The sequence below is a fragment of the Coturnix japonica genome, chromosome 8 (assembly GCF_054131305.1).
Source record: "Coturnix japonica strain WE chromosome 8, WE-NBRP24, whole genome shotgun sequence".
NCBI classification, from domain to species: Eukaryota; Metazoa; Chordata; class Aves; order Galliformes; family Phasianidae; genus Coturnix; species Coturnix japonica.
The window spans coordinates 4,541,384-4,563,871 of NC_140670.1; the positions used below are offsets into that span (position 1 = coordinate 4,541,384).

At 40.9% G+C, this 22,488-nt stretch overlaps 2 long non-coding RNA genes across 2 annotated transcripts in view; one reads left to right on the forward strand and one right to left on the reverse strand.

The window, feature by feature from the left end:
- LOC107315642 (uncharacterized) overlaps positions 1–22,488 on the reverse strand; it is a 433,990-nt gene that overhangs the window by 307,276 nt on the left and 104,226 nt on the right. The gene's annotated exons all lie outside the window — the stretch shown is intronic.
- LOC107315649 (uncharacterized) lies at positions 2,845–10,066 on the forward strand. Its single transcript, XR_001555994.3, has 3 exons — positions 2,845–2,916; positions 9,635–9,693; positions 9,876–10,066. It is a non-coding gene; the product is annotated as an uncharacterized LOC107315649 (long non-coding RNA).

Below are 22,488 nucleotides of genomic sequence, written 5' to 3' on the forward strand. Positions count from 1 at the left end.
AAAGCATCTGGTGCCCAGCATTGTAAAACTACTCACAACACCTCACCCAAGGGGCAAAGTATCTCTTCCAGAAGTGCTCTGTATACAGCTCAATGGCTAACGAGACAATATATCTGTAAATTATCTTTTCTATTAGGTAGCTCATTACCAAAAATGCTGTTTTCCAAACATTGCTGTCCTGCACCTCTTTTTACCAGCAATTTTCCCCTCCAGCTTTTATACACAGCTAAATGATTCCCATCTTCCTTACTTATTCATCCTAACCATACGTATATTCCAATTCTGTGTTTTGTTTCCTAGCGTTGGGATATTCAGTATGTTTTATCTATTACAGATACAATTACAGTTGAATCTGTTGCAAAGTGTGGATTCCTTTTCCCCTATTATACTGTGTGGGAAGGAAATCCTGCCCCTAAACATACACACATGTGAATCCAAAGCAATATGGTGCCCTGGAAATCCAAATGAGGGCTACAAGTGCTGAATTCTAGCATTTCCATTTCTGGATCCAGATAAAGAAGCAACAGATCTTGTAGAGTCCCACTACATACACACACCGAGAAAACGAGGTGAACTGTTTCTGCCTGAAATTGTCCTCAGCACCACAGCAGGTGAGAAAATCATAGCAAGATGTTTCTTTCTGCCCCTCTGCTAACCCTTTATTGAAGTAAAGCTTCACGTTTTCTTCTCAAGAGTCAGAGGGAAATATCATGCTGAATCAAATCTCTATTTCCTACACAATATGCTGAAGACTAACAGAATATATACTGTCTATCTCCACCCCTTCCCAGCTACACCATGTGTTTCAATCAATTATAGGTCTGCCCAGGTAATAAAGTTGGTGCACTTTATGCATTCTCACTGCTGCACTTTGCCACTGAAATCCCAATATTTGTGCTTTCCCTTCAATTTGGCAATATATCTTGGCTGCTTTAATAGAAAACTATCAAGCATCACAGCTCAAGCATGGAAACTCAGGAATGCTTAATCTGAAGTTGGCAGTTTCTGAGCTTTCCATCACAGCAGCTACTTGGGGGCTTCAGTTTTAGATGTTTTAGCAAAACTTGTCAGAGCAGAATACACAGACAAGGGTGTCAAGGGTGATATAATTCACACTACAGCACATGTAAGCTATAGCTGTATATTCAGTTTCACCAACATAGCATAGACTTAAGTCACTTCTGGAGAAGAGAGCATGTGCAACATCATGCACAAGAAAATAAGACGTTACCATTCCACTCTTACAGAGCAGCAGATAACTGCAGAGCAATGTATAGGGGACTTTCAGGGCACGACTCACAGGCAGACCCTGAAGGGGAGAGCTGAAGAACATTTGTTAGAAGTAGCAGACCAGGTGAAGAAGGGAAAAAAACTTTTAGGGCTACCAAATGGCAGAGTCAGGATAATTAGTCTTCTAGAGGCCTTGTTGCCTCAGAACTCATTTGAACATTGAAGAATCAGCTCTCCTTAGCAGAATGCACGCTACAAGCCATTAAGCTATGAGCAGCAGTTTGCTTTTTTGTCACCGAATGCAGCTCCTCACCCTAACTAGTAGTAAACAAGGACAATGTGAACCAACACAAAAAGGTAGTAAATGCTGTTGATGATGCAGCTTCCAGGATCCAGGCAAGATTCAACTTGTTTTCCACCTGGTGCCAACCAGACTTCCATGTAAAAGCACTGTGACTTTGTAAAGAATTCTCTTCAGCAGGAAATGGTTTCAAACTGAAAGAGGGAAGATTTGGATTGGATTTAAGGTAAAAGTGTTCTACTCTAAAAGTTCTACTCTAAAAGTGTGGTGAAGCACTGACACAGACTGCTCAGAGAGAGGTGATGGGTGCCCTGTACCTGAAGTCATTCAAGGTCTGGCTGGACGCGGGCTCTGAGCTCCTGATGCAGCTGTAGGTGTCCCTGTTCATTGCAGGGAAGCTGGACCAGCTGACCTCTAAAGGTCCCTTCCAACACTAAGGATTCTAGGATTCTATGACATCACAGCCATTACACTGTAGCTACGACAACAAGTTAAGGGAGTCAACAGAAGAGAGTTTTGATCCAGCTCAGGTAAAAAAATTTTCTGGAGAGCTAAATATTCCATACTTTGTTTGCTACTTAAAATAATTATCACTTTCTGGTGAACTGTCATGACACAAAACACAGCTATCAAAATTGCAAGAAAGCAGCTTCTCCATTCATTTGCTGCTGATAAACTATATGTCCTACCACAACTGATCTTCATCAGCTGAGCAAGCTTATTCTACTCAGCATATCTGTGATGTGAGTTATTTAATCCATGTTCCAGCTAGGGACACAATTGGCACCCAGCTGCTTAACAATAGCCTCCAAGGTCTCATCATTATAGAGGGAGATTAAAAACGTCATGTACACTACACAACTACCTGCTTCACTCAATGAAAAAATACTCTGTGAAATCCTGCTGTGCTCTTCCCCAAAACTCTTTGTATCTCATTGAGAATTCTCCTGCAAATTAAGATGGGTGGCATCTACATGACCCAGACATTCCTCTGTATGTGCAACTAAGTGCAATACTTATTAATTACTCATCAGGGTTGAATCATATTGTAACTTCAGTATACAAATTCCTGCTGAACAAAGGCTGTGTCACCTCAGTAGTAAATTAAGGCTAAGCAGAAAGCAACATATAAGGACCAGGTGAGAGCCATCACCCCACAGGCATACCAGCACAGCGGTGGCTCTGTACATGAGGACTAGACTTTACATAAGGATCTACATCCTCTTCAAAGGGCTATTTCAGAGGACAATGAGGGGCACAGTGTTTGCCCCCAGTTTGCTGCTGTGTCATTGTATTCAGCCATTTCTTCTGTTTCAGGCACACTGCATATTGATACAAGCAGCAGAGTCATTGCCATTGGAATGTCAGACAAGCTCTTGCTCCAGGTATGACTGATCTCAGCGCTTTCCTGAACCATCCAACCCAGCCACTCCTGAAGCACTGCTCAGCCCTGTGCTGAGAAGCAGACAAGATCAAATCTGAATAACAGAAGTTTTCATTTCATGAGAAATTCACAGGAAAATTATTTCAAACGTGGTCTTTTCTCCAATTACAGCAAAAACTTCATTTAAGACTAATGCATGGAGCCCACTGAAGACTTCCTCTTTTTTTTTAAGACATTAGCAATTCTTGTCTTAGAATGGCTTTCTAACACCTTCATAAAGGAAAGACTTATAGACACAGGTGGCTTTAGTACGTCTGTATTTTTACACACACACAGTATAACTACCATTAGAATAGATTGAGATGTCTCCAGTTAAAGAGAAAAGATAATATAATACAGTAAATTAAATAAAGTCTCCTCAGAGAGACACAATGATCTGATCAGCTCCCTATCAAAGATAATGAGATAGCAGACACGCACAAAGGTCATGAGATGTCTGAAACAATGGCTTTGGTCTCCCATCTCCTAATGAAAGATGTATGCTCACTTGATTTTGCTTGGGAAGATATGCTTGCTGCTGAAGTTAATTGGTAGTGCCCACAGTTTGTTTTGTCTGTTGACACAGTAACAAGTATTAATGGACTCAGTGCTCACACGTGTTGAGGATTGAAATGAGCCCTTAGTAGCTTCAATATGCAGCAACTTTCAAACTTTCCTGGACGCCACTCCAGGTAATTTTCTAAGAATTTAAGCAAATGTCAGAAGTGAAATATACCCCCCTTGCAATCCTTCATCCTTATATACAAATGGTATTTTAAGTGTGATAGCTTTTACAACACACGGACAGGCAACAGAGTGAGATTTACAGAAACTACAGCCAGAGCTGACAAATTAGAAATGAAAATCACACTCCCCCCTCTCCCACAGATTCAGCTGGCTTTCAACAGTGGTACACATAGAAAAGTTAGTGCTTTATGTTAAGGAACCTCTTTTGTCCTAAGGACTCCCCCACAATGTCTGGTAGTGGCAACTCTGAAGCTCTCCTATTAAACTACTCTGACAGACAGTGATTTGGGCTCAGGAGTAATTATCTTGAAAAAGGAGAGAGCGGAAAGCAAAGAACTGAGGTGGAAACAACAAAGAGAACTTGACTCCTTCCTTGTAATGCAAGGCCACACAACAGGATGTTTGGGGCAGTCCTTGCTTTCTTATTTACAGTATCACACTGCTTTTTTCTCGATGGAAATATAAACAAATAAGAATTTTGGCTTGAAAATTGATGAAACAACTTCCCATCAGTTGCTATGAGCCAGTCCCAACCCAGCCCAGGCTCAGGAGCTCATGCAGAGAGGGAAGGACACATGGGGACAAAGGAATGAAGAACAGCGTCCAAGAGCCTGTCTCTGTATGGAACCAGTGCGCACACTGATCTAGCTGTGAATGGCAGGTGGTCACACAGAAACTAATACATCACAAATCATCTACAGTAATGCAGTCTTTAAGGTAATGCAAAATGGGGGTGGGGAATCAATTTGAGCAGATGGTAAATTGACAGCTTTAATTAAAAGAGGGCCCTTTATTATCCCAAGTTTAAAATGAAGCATTAAATGTGCAGATTTAATAAGCTCCCCTGCAATTTTACTGTCACACCACTTTCACTGGATAAAGTTTGGGGTCAACAAGGTGTGGAGGGCGGAGTTTGAAAGCTCACCCAAAACTTTCTTCTGAGTGCAAAAGATATAATTCCTGCTTCAGCAGCAATACAAAGCAATTCCTACAAATGACTACAGACATACACAAGATTTGGCTACCACAAAGCAAACACCTTTCAAGCTTGAAGATATGAAAGATCTTTCTGTCACATCTTGTTGCAGCATAAGCTAAAAGAAAATAATCACTCATTACCCCTTCTGAGGGACCTCTCATTTGGCCCAGCTCTCTAATAATATATTACCAACACTGCATTTTAGTACTCAGTTGCTTCTGTTTTCTTGATTACAGATGATTGGTAGCCTAAAACATACCACTACATTTATAAGCTGGAACAGAGGAGAAAAGCATGGCATTTTGGCCAGGCTGGCATTTATTGGTTGTTGGCCTGTAATTCTGCATCACAGGCATATAATAAGAACAGTGCCACTGACTTCAGAGACTTGGAATCAGGACCGTACCCTGCTCTGAACAACACATCCTGGCTCTGATTGCTGTGTGCATCTGACTGCTTTCCAAATATTGAGGGCACTTGCAGCTGCTTCCCAACAATCAAAACTCCCAAAACTGCAGTCTCACATTTGATCCCTCCTGCCAGCAAGGGCAAAAAGCATCAAGGATTTGTATTTAAGCAGAACCAACTCCACATCAGGCTTCGCTAATGGCAGAGACAAATAATTTGTAAGAGTTTAATATGCTACCCTGGCAAATAAGCCTGCTGTGAGCTCTGTTAAAAAGATGAGCATCACTCAAAGACAGAGTAAAGAGACTGCATGACACCTTCAGATGAGAAGAGAGACTGTAGGTCGGAATACTGCAGTGGATGATGAACACAGGGGAGCAGGAGCATTGCAGCATGCTTCGCATCACCACACAGGAGTGAAGCAGCAATTCAGACAGTCAATAAATTGGGTGACCGAGCATGGGAAGCTGAGAGCTTAGAGCCAGCATGAGATAGAAAAGATGGGATGTGGCAAACTCAGAGGAGGTTAGTAGCAGATGGAAAGCACTTTAGATAAAAATAAACTTGCTTATTGGGGAAAAAAGGAGGGGAGAGGGGGGAATATTACTAGGATTATGAAGCAGATGGTGACGTATCTTTCATATAGAATCATTATTGTAAAAGATCCCTAAGATCATCTAATCTAGCAGCTGACCAATCAACACCATGCCCAATAAACCATGTCCCTAAGTGCCATATCTATACATTTCTTGAGCACCTCCAGAGACCATGACTCCACCTCCTCCCTAAGCAGCCTTCTACGACATCAAGCAATCCAAAGAAAATCTACCATTACACTTATGGATATGACTAAGGGCAATTGTCATGAGGGCTTTGTTGAGTAAGATGGATCGTGACTGGCTTTTTGTTTTCCCCTCCAAGGTTTTCCAGTAAATGTGAGGCTTTGAAATTCAAGTTCAGTGGGAATGATAGCCACATAAAATTCTTCAGCATATACCCTATAGATGGACAAAGACTTTCCTTAACAAAATCTTGTTCCAAAGCTTCCATGAGAAATTCACAGTGACCAAAACTTCATATTGAAATATCTTGTTCAGGAAGCCTCATAGAAGTAATGAAGTGAGAAGCACTCAATAGCTGTCAGTAAAAGGAGGAGGGATGTAAGGATCTATTGTATAAAGTATGGGCACTTACTGCTGCCTCTTCACGTTATCCATCTGCTTTCTCTCTGAGAGCATGCAGAAGAGCACCCAAAGCAGAAATCCATCTAGCTTGTTTCTGGAGACTGCTGGCATGAGATTTCTTTCGCTGTTTCAGCTGAGATCAAGACTTATGTGTATGGTAACTCAGTAGCAAAATGCTTCTTTATTCCCAAGGCTTCAGAAGTAGCATAAATGATTAGGACAGCATTGCATATTTATGTACAGAAGAATAATTACATTCGCTCCAGAGTCATCAAGGCTGTAATTCACATGAGGGTTTCCAGCTCACTCCATAAATCATGGTAATACTGGTTGCATTGCTTATTATTATTGCTAGGACAGCCTCACAAATGCATGTTGCTTTGCACAGCAGGTGCTTCACACTCACCCACTGCAGAAGCTGCTTGTGTAAAGCCCCAGCAACCACTGGTGATACACACCAGTGTACTCATACATGGCCAATGACAGCTGACAGAACACACACACTTCACTCAGCTCAGTGAGCAAACCAGCTGTTATCCAGTGTGAAACTTCCCCCTCAGTACTTCATTCTAAAATGCTACATAACTCTTAAGTAGACTTCTCTCCAGTAGACCACAATCATTCTGCACTCTACTTCATCACAGAGACTCTCAAACTCACCACTATTGCATATAAATGGTTACTTCATTAGACTTTTTAGTTCTCAGTCTTGCTCAGCCTAGCTTTTGCATGCACACAATGCTACGTTTGGTCATGCACAATAACCCAGCACTGTCCTTACCTGCATCTACACATCTCTGGGCAAGCAGCACGCCATGGATCTGTTCATACAACACTGTATTACACATTTGTCTTCACTTGCTCTTTTAGCTCACTGCCTTTTTCTCCTTAGCATGATAAGTTGTACCAGTTAAGGACACACAGAGACGAGCCTTTAATCAAAAGGGGGGTGAGGCAGGAGAAGACAGCAGGAAAAGCACTTGGATATACATCTGGACAGAGAGAGCTCTGACTTTTAGCACAGGAGGTTTCACAAGCATCTTTTGTGGCATATAAGTAAACCTGCAAGCCTACATCTCCCCATATCAAACAAAAAACAACCTGATGAAGAGATGATAGAATTTAAGAAGAAATTTGTTTTTCTGAGATCGTTTACCTTGGAAAGTAGCTCAAACAGATGCAACATGACTTAACCACTGTGGGCTCCTGGAGGCTATGTACACAGGCATCGTCTTCCCAGTTTGCCCCATGCATTCTGAGTTTTGAGACTACCAGTGTTTACAGTGGAGCACAGCATCTCCTGCAGCATGGGGCTGTGTATTCAGCTGCTGAGAACCAACTCTCTGCTGCTATCTATCATCAGACTTTATTGAGTCAGGCTACCACCAACAGCAGGTAACAGAGAGAAAATGAAAGTACAGACTGATTTCACACTCCACCCAAAACAAAGGAATCAGATCCAGACGATGAAGATAACGATCACTGATAAGGCCTGGCAAGAAGTGAACAACTTGAGAACACAACAGTTTGGCAGAATCTGACAGTATTTTCTAAAGTCTGAAGCACGCTCACGTGGCATAAATCTCTCACTCAATTAGCCACTTTGCGGGAACAAGGAGACACTGCAGAATGCAGCCAGAATATGCAACTCCATCTGCAGGAACTTAAAAATAGCTGCTTACAAGACAAGAGATGCAGAAAGAAGCAAAAGAAAGGAGAACACCACTATATTGCAGTCTCTCACCAGGTCAAGTAAAGGACCCTGCATGTATTCATATCTGTCTCCTTTATAATAAATGAAGGTCTCATTTGGATTGATAACTTGTACAAAAAATTCTGTAATATCAAGAAGTATCCGAGTAGTTTCTTGAAGTATATTCAGACAGGTGAAATATTACTGGACAAGTACAAGCAAACAGAACCAAGAAGTAAACTTAAAGACAGCTGTGCACACAACTGAATGTAAAGATTTCATGTTGTATGTGCCATGGAGGCGTTTCAGTGAAGACAAATGTAACCAAGAGCACAGATTCCTGACTGAATACTGAAACACAAAGTGACCTATTAAGGAGAAGTGAATGTGGGGCAGTGCAGGGCTCTGCTCAGAGGCAACCCCTGCAGACCCAATACAAAAATCTCACCACATCAGCCTAATGCCACCTTTTATGAAAGCAGATGGGAAAAGTCTTTTTGAGCCTCATCTTTCTGATAAATGAGAAGAACATGGGAATCACCATCCCCTATCAAACCTCTAATGTCTGCTGCAGGTATAATACAGGCCATTGTACCAAACTCATACCCTCCCATGTCGGTTTCCCCTTCTCTACTTGTAGAAAAGTTAATTTCTATGTATGGAGGCACCATTACTCGTGGCATTCACACAAACATTTGTTTACATAATAGAATAGACATAAGATGAATTTGTATCTTCCAAACACTTCCCTCCACTTCTATAGCTGCCAATACAACCAGTAAGCAGAGAAGCAGCCATATGACTACAAAAGATGTTGTTCAGCTGTGAACATATCCACATTGTCTCTAACAGCGGAGGCATTCTCTTTGTCTCCATTATTTCCTATCCCTTTTTCAAACCTTGCTGTATCATTTTACTATCCCTCATGTCTAGGACTGCAAGCTATCACTACTCATTTATATGAAAAAGGGTTTCTGCTGAGCAATTTACAACAAGAGTTCTTCTCTTGTAGCTATATTCTTTCTTAAAAAATTTGGTAGAACATGAAAAAATAATAGCCCAGCAGTGCCAAGCAGGAACTATAAGAAAATACATATTTCTCTTCCGAGTTGAATTCTTTAAGCTGAATACACAAAATAAAATAGACTCTTCTGCCCGTTACTCCCCTGATATGATAACAGATGGCTCAAACTCTTTAGTTGAGTCTAAAGAAATCATTTAGTTATGACAACTTCTGTCTCCATTCTGCGTCCCAGTTGTTTGGCTTTTTGTGGGTTTTTTTATTTAAAGAGGGGCAGAGGAGGGAAAAAATACGCTTTACCCTTTGCTACCTTCATTATGTCTCTGTCCCATGGGAAAAAAGCAGCCATATATACATTATTCTTGACAGATCTGGGGTGGACAGTCTCTTCAAGCAAACACGTCACCTTCAATGTTCTAAATTCTTTCCTACTATTTGTCTCAAATTGACTTTCTAGTCCCAGGCACATTGGACATTCAAACCAATCACTCCCTGACTTCTTACAACAGCCTTGTGAAGTGCGGGGCTTTTCATCTGTAGGTTGCCAAGTGCTTTCTTCTTTATTATCACATCACTCTTTCATCCTTTCTTGTAGTTTCTTATTTATAATGCAGAAACTTACCTACTTTGCATCCCCTTTTTTTGCAGATACGGAGAGAATGGTATTCAAGCATAGCTCATCCATAGAAGTGGAAGTTGTTTTCCAGGTACCAAACAAGAATTTCACTCTTCTCCTTGTACCCATAGCTTTAGAGTTAGCCAGAGGCAAGAATAGCTTCCATTTTGCCAGCCAATTCACTCTAAAACTCAGAGACATAAATACAATAATGCACAATGAAAAGGATGGCTGAAGGTGATCTAAGCTTTCTCTTCCCTTCTATTTTGCAAGCATGCAAGAAGTACTGTTCAGCTGTGGAGAAGAACTCATTCTGTCCGACTTTCTATTTTCCATCAAACCAGGAGTTCAAGAATTTCCTCCCTTGAGGAAACAGTCTTATGACAATCCATCTTGTCATAATGAGACATTCATCTTCTGGAGACTGGGAAATCTACATTCAAGATTGCTCACCTTTTCTTTTTTTAAGCGTACTGTAAGTAATACAGATGCAAATCATTTATTGAATGGACTTTTCCCTTCCTTACTCCCTCCCAAACACCTTCCTAATTGTAACCCACCCCCTCATGAGACAACACGGTCAAACCTTCCACCCAACACTCAGCATCTGTATCATCTCTTTGGGATGGTGAAAATATTCTTCAACCAATCACACTTGTATGCTCCTTCACTACTCAGGATTGAGATCCACAAATTAGACTAGAAACTCTGTGATGAGGAGGAATGGCTGCCCATCTGCACAGCTTTAGGTACAGTAGGAGGGAGCGCTCCCCCCCCACAGCCACATACACTTACATTGCAAGTGGCAACTGGAGAAACACAAAAGAAAATGATTTCCAAATAGGCTCTTTTTAAAAACTTGCAAAGACTCTTCAAAGCCAGCAATGACATAAATAAGGACCTTTAGATTTTCAAATAGCATTTAGGTTGTGCATATAACTAAAACCATAGGGAAGATTTAGAGCACAAAGGAAAAAGAACACAATATACGGGAAGCTGCACTACGGCATAGCTTCCCACTGATGTCAAAACAACAGCACAAAGGACCATAACAAGGACTAAAGAGGGTAAACAAGAAAGTAACAGTCATCCTCCTCAAAAGTCTACTTCGAAAATTCCAGAAAGTTACTATCCCCATTAAAGCCAGACCAAGAAAAGAAAATCCTTCAATTTACTTGCAAAAAAATACTTTCTGTGCAGGAGCAGCGGATGTATAAATGGTGGTCTAGCATTCTGGCTATGGAAAACAACAACAGAGTGAAAGCAGCAAGTAACCTCACCTTCCTATTGTATGGCTCGCACTCTTACATGGGTTGTGAAAGACATTAATTTAACGTCTTTTTGAACTCAATAGTACAAGAATTCTTTGTTCAGCAAAGTACAAGAATGGAGGAGTACAGAAGAACAGCCCCCACTGATGAACAGAAGGGGAACACTCAGCAAATGCCTACAGATTTTATCATGTCCCCATAAACATGATGCACAATGGCAGTAAAGTCACACTAATGTGATATGAAAAGGGCAGTTGCAGCGATACAAAGAGGTCAATCACATACCTGACCTGGCAGTGTTATTGCTGCAATGGGTCATTATTACAACAGGACATTTTAGCCCACACCTAAGATATTTCAAGGGGAAAAGATGACCACAGCGTACATTATTAATGCAGTACTTACATCCCACTGTTGTATTTCACCAACAAGAAAAGATAATAACATATCGTAAGCCAGAATGACACCTAAATCTTTGTTCTGATTCACAATAAGTCTTCTGACAAAATGTTACAGGAAGCCTTTTGTTTCTCCTAATTCCCTGTCACCGTATTTGACTCTATCTAATAAATGCACCTACACAGACAATGAGGCCTTTGTTTGCCTAGAAAGAAAACTGTTTTCCTATAATTCTTTTCTTATCAGATATTTTGCATGTATACACAGGTTAGAAAACTCATTGTCCATTTACTAACCTGCTGATAATTCTCCCTGTCCTTTATGCTCTGTAGCTCTCCATGGCAGCTTGTTCAACATGCAAAAAAACCACAATTCCAGATGAAGAAACCCACAGCCCATATGAAGATCTGCACTACTTGGATCTCCAAATCTAGCCTTATTAGAAGAGCCCAGTCCTTCCTCCCTCCTTGTCCCTGCCACATTTTCTGTGAGATGACATTATGCCAATGAACCAAAAATCTGAAAAGTCTTTACTCCTGATTCCACAGATAATCTCAGGATATAATGTTATCCTAATCCAGGAGTCCATACATTTACACATAGCTGCGCACCACAGATGAGAAGGGTTGTGATCTATCAAGAAGCATCCCAACTGGCAGTATCTATACATTTCCGAATATGAAACAACAATCTTCCCTTTGAAACATTTTTTCAGTACCCATAAGCAGGTTCTCAATGCTTTCTCTACATCTGTCTTAATGTAAAGGTCAGATCAGCAATCCTTGAGGTACCCTACCTCCCTGAAATGGAAGTCTCAGATGGGGAGCAGAATAAACCCCAGAGTATTGGAGATAAGTGCTTTCAAATGGTTTTATGTTTCTAAGACACTTAAGTGAGCCTTCAATTAAAACTCCTTCAGAAGAACCTCTGTGCTATCCAAGGAAACAAACAGAGGGACTGCCCTGTGTCCAATACATACAGCAGTGACCTCTTAACCATGCCTTGAGCATGCACCAGAATGGAATATGAACATATACTAGTTTAGTTTGTGCTTAAAGATGGCAATTTCATCCTATCAAAAGCAGCAAGCACTTCAGCCTTATTTGTTATTTTACATCATGAATTTTACATCATCAAACAAGAAACAAATTCTGAGCAACTCAGATCCTGGCAGGAAAGGAAGGAACACATGTATATAGCGGCAATTAACTGCAAAAAGAATCACACACGTTCATTTCTCCAAGGAGAAGTATGTACTTGCTAACGAAGAAGCATCTGATATGAAATATCACTGGAAGAAAAAGGACACAGGCATAGTTGCAGTCATTTTATCCTTTTTCCTGAATTAAACAGATTCAATTAGTTATACCAAATTTACAGTGCTTTATCTTGAGCAATCAACTCCGTAAATAGATGAGGCCTGCAGGCCCTTTATTTGGACTTCTTTTTGGCAAAGCAAAACAGTCATAAATCCAACTTAAGCACTGGTGGATGCTTTGTGCTGCCCAAGTGATAAAAATCACTTAGAGTTTGTCAGTCAATATGCACCTCTATTTATTAGAGGGCACTTTATTCTAGTTGCTAACATGAATGACTGGAAAACAACTCTTCAGCCTGTTCCATGCTGCATGTCAGCATTCTCTCTCAAAATTATTTTGCTCACATGCTGTTGCTACGTTTATTTCTAGATTTCAATCCATCTGAGACGCCTTGAGAAAGCATTTTGGGGAAACTGCTTCAAGCTGGATATATTCAATACATATGCATACGTAAAGCACATAGAAAAGATATACACATTGAGCTTATATATGTATTTGGATACATATTTATCCATGTACGGAGCATGATCTCCAGGGAGTTGTGACACTAGAGACTATCCATCCAAATAAAAGGTGGGTTATGGGATGTGACTTGGAAGCGTACACAGTAGTTCCACTAATGGGAAAAGTCAGTCCACCAGTTATTACTACAAAACAGCTAAACAAGCCACACTCCCTCAACCTAGCCTCTTAAAAGAGGTGCTTCAGCCCCTGGAATAACTATTATACCTTTCATGTATTTTTTAGATCAAGAAGTCCAGATATTTTTAAAAACAAGATCAATAAAGCTGGATTCTCAAATATCCTCTCTCTCTCACAGATAAAAATAAGCCTTCAATGCGAAGTGGGTTGAAAATGTACTGAGACGGATCAATACAGGTGCCCCTAGAGCACAGGGAACTTCTCCGAGAGGCAGCACAGCTTCCACCAGAGGGGGTCCCAGCAGAGAAAAGCAGCAGGGCTCACTGCAGAGGTTGAGCAATCCTGGGAGAAGGCTGGAGTGTCAGCCTGTAACTATCTTCTGACTTGGAGAGCCTGGTGAGACTGGAACTTGAATGCTATGAATGCTTCTATGCTTAGGGGGATTTACTGAACAAGTGACACAGTGGTCTTCACGTGGCAACAATACAGCTTCCAAGCAAAGACAGTGAAAGCCTTCTCCAAGTTGCTTACTCACATCCAACCATACTGCAACCAGGACAGGACTGGGACAAGCAGTAGCAGCCAGGCTGTCCTCGTTTTATACATCTCATTTACCACATCTCAGTAGAGGCAGAAAGAGGTTTGGAAAAGCAATTTTCCACCAGAAGTTGGTCAGTCAAGGATGACACAGTGGGTCACTCTAATAATATCTACTCAACAGCAATCTACCCTATGACCGCACAAGTAACTATATAGCTGTTCATCTATATCCAATTACAGCACCCACTGCCTTTATCGACAGCTTCCACGAGATGAACCAGAGTGGTGACCACCCAAAGGCAGTCTCTAGCAGCCTGCCATTTATCAGACAAGGTCAGAGCATCTCCATAGGCATGCTAGCATAGCTCTGCCTTCCCAGGGTGTCAGGGCTTTGAAGGCACACTGGGGAAGTGAGGCAGTACTAAGCTCACTATTCCCTTCTGCAGTAGGGATCTGCTTTCCAGGAGCTTTCAAAGAACAATCAGCAGAGCAGAGCTTTTCACTGCTGAAGACAGAAGATGGCTTGAAAACTCTAGAAATCGATGTATTTTCAGCTTTCTTCATAGCAAGAAAACACTGTGAAGCCTTTAACGAACAGGAGGTTAGCGATATTGCTGGCTTCAGGTATTCCTCATATTTCACTTCTTCTGACAACAGAAAATGAAAGGCATGAAAATCTTTGGGTTTTGCAGCTTTTGCACTTTTTTGCACTTTTTGTTGTTTCCCCTCAAGATCCAAGTTTTGATATGAAAAAAAGAAATCCTTGTGTTTATATGCATTTACATTACAAAGACCCTCAAATGTAAGAAATACAGCCTTTTCTGTAAGCTCAGTCACACAGATACCTGCCTGGAGCCAATTAAAACAGGAAAACAAAGTAATAGCAAAAGAAGGAAGAATATTCCTCCTGATCTACTCACATCAATGATGCCTTAATTTCAAAGATTAGCAGAGACTCTTTAAAAACACTATGATTCAGCTGTCAGAGGGTCACCTTCACTACAGAAAAAGATGTAGCCTTCATGAGGAAAAGTATGGACCAAGAGACATGGCGACCTCTGAAAAAAGCTAGCCAAAATTACTAATTCAGGCTTACATGCACATTAACTACAGTATTTTTTAATGCATTCTGGCACCTACCATCAAATACCTTCATTCTTTGCTTCCCAGGGACCAGCTGAGAAGAAAAAAGATCCGCTGAGCTTAAGAAAGGGCTTTCACAAACACTAGAGATGGTTCTACACTTAACTGTGCGCAGTTGGTTTCATTTGGTCTCTGCATCATTTTGCTCAGTATTAATCACTACTGACAACTTAATAAAGATACAGGTATTATGATAAAAATAAATCAGCTAAGAAAAAGGACTTATTTTCCCTCCAAAACCTTGGTTGTAAATAAGTGATATGAAAGGAACGCAGCAGTTGCTGACTATGTGCATGGCTCACACCTCTGCCACATTTTCAGTCTGTGCTATAAGAAGCTTCTTTAATGAGGGGTGTTGGTGAAATTAAAATGTCGGCCTCCATTTCTTCTCCTAAATGTCTTCAGTCTTGCCAACTCAGCAAATGCACACATGGAAACGGGCATTCAGGTTTTGAAAGAGAACACAACTGAAACTGCAGGGGGAAAGAAGTGCTGTCTAACTCACAGGTTGGCTAAGCTTGCACCCTAATAGGAATCCATGATCCTGCAATGCTGGGAGGTTAGGAAGAGCTCTATTATTTGTCTTCCAAGTAGAAGATACATATACAAGACTCAGGCAAGCAGCAGGCAACTCTGAAGCCCAATTGCCTGTAGCTCAGCTGAATAAAACACTGCCATGTCTTATCAAATGTATGACTGTCAGATAACCATAAATGAGAGCCCAAAGGGACAGCATCAGTCATTTCACTCTATAACTAAATGGGGCACTGAGTCTCCTCATTTCAACGCACTTTACAACAACAGCAACTTAGTAAGCTTAGAAGGGAAGTGCAGATCAATATTAACGTGAATTCGGACAACATTGCAAGCAGGTCTGTAACACGAGTCTCTTCAACCTCACCCCCTCGTTCCCAGCTCCGCCTCCAGCAGCACAGGGCTGGAAGTGGCAGCTCCGACCGGCTGCTCCTCCCTGCCAGCCTCACCCCACTCCCCCCGTCTTTGCAGGGCAGCAATGAGGATGGTACCTGCCATCCGGAGCACTTCACAGCACAGGGTTCGCTCAGCCCTCTGTTCCGCCATGTCCCTGAGGCGCCTCAGGGCACTAGAACCTTCCAGAACCTTCCCGAACCTTCCCGAACCTCCCCCCTCCCAGCCCAGCCCCCAGCACGCGGGGAGGCTCCTTGCAGCAGAGCTGCACCATGCCAGGGCTTAAGGCACTTTTTGTATGCTTTATCCATCCTCACGTTAAAACTGGGTGTTATCTCCAGGATGCTGGACCAGCAGAGAATTACCTGTGTCCTTTTCATCAGTGTTGACAAGGCTTATGTAACCGTGAATAGGAAATTCAGGAGGCATTCCTGCAATACAGTAAGTAGTAATCATCCAAAAGGCCTATCAGAGTTTAAGCACACAGACTGACGTGGTACCTCCCTGAATTTCCTTTGCTTTTCATCAGGTTTTCCTTTCAGGTCACATTCAGAACTATTTTGTGTTGCTGCTACAGCAATTACAGCAGCAGCCAGACCTTAGCAAAGAGGCAGAGATGCTGCAGATATGAGCAGAAGGAGCCTTGGAGAAAATACAGTGCTTAAGATTTCCCAGAGACTTGTGCAAAGCCAGCTTCCTATTTGTACGGACACCTATTTTGTTCCCCTCGCAAACAAGCATTTAATAACATTAGTGAGGTTTTACCTGTTAATTTTCTCAAGTAATCTGAGATCCCTATGTTTGCTTAGCAAGGTTTTAAATTATTACCATCATGCTATGAAAACATTTCAAATGAAAAAGTCTATCAGGGCTTGGTAACAAACTGAAATATCGCTGCTGTGAATGAAGGAGCAGCGTGACTAATGACAGTGTCAGGAATCTGATGCTTACTGAAACTACTGCTGTATATTAAAACAGCCCTTCTGTACTGATAACTTTCAGAAAGCGCTGTAACAGCGTCCTTTCAACTCGAGCTTTCCATCTCTCCAGATATTTCATTGCACTCCTAGCTTCAATATCACCTTCCTTTTAACAGAAAGGATGCACATTATAATATCCCCTGTGTTTTGGCAGGGTCAAAACCTCCAGTGCAGCTGAGAACAGAGGAATTTTACTATTCATCAGTAATTTCTTTAGAAAGCCTGATGTACACATATGCTTCTGATGCAGAAATTCCTGGTGCTCTCAAAAACTGTTATGTCAACTGCCAGCAGAGGGGACTTTCTTTGCCTTTGTTAAATTGTAAGGGTTAAATAATGTTTGGTAGGTGAGAAATGTTTGGGTTGTGGTTTCTCCTTTAACTTTTTCTTTTAATCTAAGTGAGTTTGAGTTCATGATGAAGTTTCACGGGCTGATTAAAACAGGCACAACTCGAATACATGGGCCAGGTGTCTGCTTGGTTTGTTTTTTTCTACCAAGAAAAAAACTAACAAGGGAGAATAGTACTAACACGCTACACACTTAGTTTAAATTCAGTCTCAATTGCACGCTAATGCTGCTCAACTGCTGTATTTTTCAGGCCTGTGCAGGCATTGCTATGGTAGACATCCCAGTGATTGCCAGGGAGCACCTTAGCTACACTGAAATCCCATGCATTATTCCATCAAACTAGCTTCCCACTATGCTGGCTGGTTTGTTACGCTGCACAGCCTGATGCAAGCGTGCCCCTCAGGCACATCAAAAGCAACTGGGAAATAAGTTGGTAGATCTGAGATAGGGAGGGAACTGTAGAGAGGGAAGGAGAAAATGATCTGGGCTTAAACCAGGCACCGAATCCCTGCTATTTCCCAGCATTTTCTCTAAAATCCTGCCTTATTCTTGCACCTGAGGCAGCTTGAATGGACTTATCTCCTCTCCTGGACACTGTGTCTAGAATGGTTTTAAAATAAGGTTAGCAATCCACGTACAGTTTTCTTCACAACATTCTCCACCATAGGCATTTCATAGTCTTTCCTTCTTACACAGGCTGGCCTCTGAGGACATGCACAGCAGCTATGTTCCTAGAGAACACGGTGTGCTTCCATTTCCAAGTAAAACCACTACAGTGGGGAAAGGAGGCGCAGCTCCGCAAAAGGTAGATTTTAGCTTACCCTGTGTGCATTAGCTGAGATCAATTTGAGTAACACGGTAATAAATATCAGTAACTCAGCAGTAAATATGAGCAACTATTGCACAGAGACAGCCCAAATTTCAGCAAGTTCAGTGACTCCTACAGAATCCATAAACACTTTCTCAGTAGAAGCTAGAATCTAGCAATGGCCTTTTCTTTCCTTTTCCTCCACATTTCATTTCTCAGCTTTCCTTTTGTGGCTATCTTTTGCAATGTTCATCTCAAGCAAAAATAAGAACAGCATATTGTAGAAAGAACCAAAACAAGCCAAAGGACAAATCCATATATTAAAATTTCCTTCCTTCTATTTTCTCTCCTACCTTCACCACTCAACAATAAAATAATGCTAGATACTAATAATTCCTACAGTGTTAGGCCTTAGACAGTGTTTAACCTGAGAGCCATCTATTAACGTGAATGGAAACAAGGAAGGTTTTGTCACATCCTGATCCACATAACAAGCAGAAATAATCGGCTGTTGCCACAGAAGTTTTCAGAAGAAAAAAAAATGACTCAAGTGAATAGAAATTATAGAAATTGGGAAGATAAAAAAGCCACTATATAAATCACATCCTTCTTATTAATGTTATGCATTTTTATTTTCCAAGAATACTGCCCTTTGTATGCATTCGGAAATCATAGTTGCAGTCTGAAATGCTTAATTTACATGCAAATTAGATTCAAGGACCTACCAGTTGCAGATATTTCCTTTCAGTCACAGGCTGGCCTCTCAGCCTGAGTAAGAGGGAAATATTATGGCAACAAGATTAGTACCAGTCCCATTCAAGTTCAGCTTCAAATAGCGCTGCAGAGTTGATTCCGCCAACAGGAATCATAACAGATGAAAATACAAATTAAAAAACAAAAAAAAGGGAAAATCTGGGTCTCCAGAGCAGCAAATGTGAATCTGCTTAATTTAAAAAATAAACACAGTGTAATGAAGGCTTTTGGACTTATGCTGCTTCCTCATGTGTGAGCTGTCGAGAAGAAGAAGCCCGCTCATTCCTCTTATTCATACAGAGAAAACGCTGGTAGTTTACTGGATTTGGCCTATAATCTCTTGCTTTCTCACAATATATTTAACTGATGCAATATTCATAATGGCTTCACAGCGACAACAAATACTTAAGAAATAGTTTAGCAACAGAAGATATTATTACCTAAAGTCCAATGAAGGGAAAGGAAGATCTCCAGGCTATAATGCATTTAATCACAACAGCTCTGTCCGGTACAAGAAAAACAACTCTCCAGAGATTTATTTTAATCAGAGTTTCACAAAAGCACTGAAATATTCAGTAGATGGACCATGCGAGAGCAGTGTTAGGGTACTTAGACCCGATCGTCTTTGTAACAAATCCAAATATTATTGGATGGGAAAGCTTATTTCCTGAAGCCAAACCAAAACAGGAATATACTTCTTCTAATGGTTACATTAGGTTAGGCAAGTAGGAGATGCCGAAATAGGATAAAATATTTTATCCTTTCCTGCCTCTGGCTCAAGAAGTCTAAATGGAGCAGCTTTCAAGACATCTGAAATATGTTATATTTAAAAGGTGCATGTTTTCAAGTGAGAGCCCTTTCCATGGAAGTGGAGGACATCTGACAATGTGCCAAACCAGCCTTTTTCAGGGCTAAAATCTTATGAACAGCCTCCACTTCTCAGGGAAGGAAATCACTTCAGCTAACTCCTTCCTTCCAATTTTATTATGTGTAAAAAATACCCAAAACATTACAGTGTTTTTATATAGTCCATGTGTGTGATCACAACGGCAGTATTAGTTCAGTGCTACCCTGCAGGGAGCCCACAATAGCTTCATTGTAACGTAACAAAATAATGAGAAGTTGTGTAGGAAGTTGATAAAAATGCCAAGGCAATGTCATTAAGTGTCCTGAGCACTGTGATGGGAAGACGATTTGCATGCTACTTGCATAGGGATTCTTATTACAAGGTTTTCACACTGGAAAATTAGTTTAGCCAAATAATCTCCCTGCATGGATTCAGAATTTTCTCATGCATTCTGCTACTAAGCACAGGGCTAACTCCTTCCCTCTTACATGGTGTACAGCTTTCAGGGAAGTGCAAGTTGCTACAAAGCTTATCTCAACCAAGTGTGTCCCAACAGACCTTAGTTTAGGTGTCATAGAATCATAGAATGGCTTTGGTTGGAAGGGACTTCAAGGATCACAAAGCTCTAATCCCCCCACCACAGGCAGGGCTGCCAACCTCCACATTTAATACCAGACCAGGCTGCCCGGGGCCCCATCTGACCTGGCCTTGAACACCTCCAGGGACAAGTCAACTTGAAACTGCATTGGCAACAGCCAGAGAAGGAGGAAATCTTGTCCTTGCAGAGATGGACAAAGTTACTGTAAACTGAACTTGCAGCCCAAGTGTGTTACATCTCCAAGACAAACCTGTCACACCTACTCATTTAAGAGACAAGAAATTATAAAGAGAAATTCACAGACAGAAAAGTTTGCATATATAGGGAAAAAAACTAAAAAGAGGAGGAAGGAATTTGACTAGATAAATGCAGGTCAAAAACACTGTAAGGGCAATAATAGCAGCTTAACACCTGTCCAAAAAGTGTTTTTTCTCCTATCTTAATGTTCTCCAACTCATTTTCACAACAAAAACAGTTGACAATAGCCTCCTAGATCAAAATCCTGTTATCTTGACTACTCTATACTCATTTTTTCTTCTTCAATTTCTTTTTTAAACCAGCTCACCTATTCTTTATCATTCTCGAAACCAGATGACCAAAACTTGACCCCATGTTCGAAACATAATCTAAAAAGTACTTCATATAATGTTAACACAGTACCTTGGAAACAGCTGTTTTTCCCTCTTCACCCAAGCCAATATCCTACTAAATAAATTGTACTGCTGCTTACATGGTAGACTGGGGATTTAAATGTATCATACCTACTTTGGTTTCCTTTACAAAGACCAGATTTAAGTCATGCTTTCTAAGTATCTCCAGGTCTGCAAACACTGCCTACATTAATTTAGAATGCTAATTTAAAAAGCAGGGGATTCACGTGAATGACTGCAAATACTGTATGCTGGTGGGAGAGAAATATTTGCAGTGTGTAAACTTCCACATAAAATGCTGTTTGTCTGAAGTTACGGTAAGTCAGGAGCTGCAAAGCCACTGTTGAACTTGGACTCCATTCCATAAACACAGTAAGCTCTGATCATATGCTTCCCCCCACTTCAAATATTACACACAATAGAAAATCACAATAATAATGTAGTAATGAGCTATATATCTATAGACGTGCCAAGTCAGGTGGTATCTAGCAGTGTTCTTTATTTGCCCATAACAGGAGGAGTCTGTAGAGGGAGGGTGGTGATTCCCAGGAAGGTAAAATCATTTCTGCTTTCAATTTCTTCATATCCCTAAAGGTCTGTCTGTCAGAAAATGAGCATGTTCTTCACTAAGATGCTCCCATACGAGCGCCCCTGCGCTGCTATCTGTTCTTCTTGTCATCATTTCATTTCACAGCTCACTGCTCTGACCCGCTCATAAACGTTCCATTTTTTCCAATTTGAGAGAACTATGGCATCACAAGTGATTTATTAGGATTTTATCTATGGCTAATTATGACTGATTTCAATCACCTGTTTCTCACGCGCTCACAAACTATTGATTAGCACATGCCTTCTTTAAAACCCTTGCCTCAGATCCACACACTGAATGAACTCATGATAAGATGGATAATACAATAGATCTTCCTACTGCCACAAGATGTGCACATGCATCTCTTAACCTTGTTCTGCCTGACGCTGTACAGGTGAGCATGTAAGTAGAGTTCACTGCAATAATTAATCTGTTGTGTTCTCTGCAGAATAAGATAATAAACAGCTTAATCAGACAAAAAGGACTAGAAAGCCTCATGAGGCCTCTACTGATTATAGCTGCAGACCAGGAAAGAAAAACTAATAATATAATTTGTGTGGGTGTTCTTTGTGTATAACTATGCATTGCATGCAATGCAGTGCAACTAAATGTCTGACTGGAGCTCATTAATGGGATACCTCTACAATCGGTAGAAGAAAAGCAGTACTTTGGAAAACAGTTCTTCCTAATGGGATGTGATGAAGGGAAAGACTAAGCAGCCAGATTAAACCGGCTCCCTGACATTAAGAGGGCTGAGTGGAGTTGAAATGAGCCTCACTGTCCGTGTTTGACTTTGATTGCCTATGGTAGGCCTGTTTTTATACAAATGATGTTATCAAGTGACAACTGCAACACAAATAAACACTTCATTAATGAGGTTCTAACATAATAAATATTGGTCATTAAAATAAATCTAAGCTGTTATTGCTAATGCAAAAGAAAGTCTGAATGGAAATGTTTCTATAGCTCTTTTCTAGATCTTATCCTTAAAAATCCTTTAGTATGTTTAGAAGCTCTAGGCAAGCTTGATGTTGCAAACACACATTTGACATGTGAATGAATCTGGGTCCA